The following is a 2,395-nucleotide window of genomic DNA, read 5'->3' as shown; positions in this document are numbered from 1 at the left end:
CATCTTGTTTTTATTATTAAAAGCTTCATATTAAAAGCAGCAGAGTTAGTCAATAAAATATTTGCTTGTCTGCTTTCACACAGTGAATGACCACTAATTCTAAAAACAAAGGTATGATTTTGAAGTTGGTAAAATTGTAATGTAGAAGCTAAATGGAAGTATTTTTTAGAATTGAATTTCCCCTGTAGCTTTTTTTATGGACCGAATTTCATTGACAGTCCTTTTCTATTTGGTAGCTGTGACTGTACATTCGTCCAGGCTGTCCATAAACTCACTGTGTAGCTCACACTGGCCTTGAATTCAATGCAGTGCTGCCTCATCCTCCTGAGTGCTGGAATCACAGGCGAAGCACCATGCCTGGTTCTCAAAGGATTTTTTAAAAATGCTTTCCAGCTCTGATACATGGAAAAGTAAGAGGGCAGACATTTTCCTTGGCCTGAGAATTCGTTTCACAAGGCTCAGACTTCTCCACTCGCTGCTACTGGGGATTGAGCTACATCCCCAGCCTTTTAAAAAATTTTTTATTTATTTTTTAAACAAGGTCTTTAGTCTAGGCTGGTCTTAAACTCACTATGAAGTCTTGAACTCTTAGTGATCCTTCTGCCTCAGCCTCTACCTGGCATCCCTGTTCATTCATTCGTTCATTATTCCTGAGGGAGGTTTTCATCAGGCTGGGCTGCAATTTGTGGTCCTCCTTACTCACCCATCTAGCATGCCAGGATTTCAGGCACTTTTGCCACCCTGGCTAGAAAGGGTTTTGGGTTTCCTTGAGCCAGTGAATTTCTGCTTTGAGCAGTATGGATAATGAAGAATGACATGTAGCTAGCAAAAGGCACGGGTTAGACAGTGATGGATGTGGTCAGAGGAGAACTCGGTATTTCAGGCTTATCCGTGAGACTCAGGCAGTGAGGGGAAAGTACTGAGGTGTTTGTGAGTCACAGTGCTAGTCTGCAGACTGTAAAGTACTCCTGGAAGTGTTCAAGAATTTCCTGGAAATCCTCACTGTATCAGAACAAAGTAGTACAAATTAAACAGCAAACCCCTGTGACTATACACGCCAAAAGGGCTGCCAGCCACCATGTTCCTTGGGAGATTTTCTGGAGCGACCACCTTCTCATAGGATTGAATTGTGCCCCCAACTAATTGCCTGTCATCATTTCCTGAGTGACTTGAGAGGCTGACAGAGTAGTTGAAAAATCTGAGAATGGCAAGGACATGTTAATTGCTTTTATATTTTTTTTTAATTTTAAAACTTTATGTGCGTATGGGATTAAATGCAAGGGTGCTGTACGAGAGATATATTCCCTGGCCTGTTTTCACTTTTTATTTTAAGACAGGGTCTTGCTGAGTTGTCCAGATGGTACTTAAACTTTGAATTCTCCTTTAGCCTCCCAAGAGCTGGCATCAGGGACCTATCACCACATCCTGCTTTGTTATTGTTACTGTTTCTAAATCAAGCTACTTGTTTCTTTCCTTAGTTTCTTTCCAAAACTCATTTCTTTTGAAGTTTTTACTCTCTTTTGGTCTCAATCAAATATTTCACTTTCTCAACTTTTTGGGAGGGGGGTCTTTTTAAGTTACTCTGTAGTCTCTGCCTTCCGCACTGTTTTGATTTGTAATTCTGCTGAGGTGATTAGATCCTTTCCTTATGAGTTGTTCTTTTTAACCAGGGTATTGCTGTGTAATTCAGGCCGGCCCTCAACTCATGTAGCCTAAAATGACCATGAAGTCTCAGTAATCCTCCTGCCTCAGTCTCCAAAGTGCTGAGATTGCAAGAACACACTACTATGACTAGCTTTGATGAGATGATTTTAAACACCAGAATATTACTATACTGTTTGTTGTTATGTTCTGTTTTCTTTAAGGTATAGAATACAGGTAATTATTTTTATTTATTTATTTTTCATACTCGAGATTGAACCCAAGGCTTTGTGCATGCCAGCCAAGCCCTCTGCTACTGAGCTCTACTCACAGCCCTTTTTATTTTAAATTGACACAAGGTCTTGCCAAATTGCCCAATCTAGCTGGAATTTGACAATCCTGCCTCAGCATCTTGACAGCTGCGATTAGAGGTGTGTACCACCACACTCGGGTGAATACAGATCTTTCTGGGAAGGGAGGTATATGAGGTGAATTCCATTCAAGTATATTAGTCATGACAATATTGTTAATACTCTTGCTAATCATATGTTGTAAAGATGATACTTACTAAACCAGGCGCCGTGGTACATGACTGTAATCCCAGAGGCTCGTGAAGCTGAGGACCACAGCTTTGAACTCAGCCTGGGCAGCTGGATGAGACACTGTCTAAAATAAAAACAGGGAAGGGCTGGGGCTGCAGCTCAGTGGAGAGGCCCCAGGAGCAATCTCCCTTACCCTCCATTCCCAAATTAAT

The sequence above is a fragment of the Cavia porcellus genome, unplaced genomic scaffold (assembly GCF_034190915.1).
Source record: "Cavia porcellus strain 051 isolate PalLab524CR breed Dunkin Hartley unplaced genomic scaffold, mCavPor4.1 scaffold_24, whole genome shotgun sequence".
Classification (NCBI taxonomy): Eukaryota; Metazoa; Chordata; class Mammalia; order Rodentia; family Caviidae; genus Cavia; species Cavia porcellus.
The sequence above is the reverse complement of the archived record's forward strand: the minus strand, read 5'-3'. Positions refer to the sequence as shown.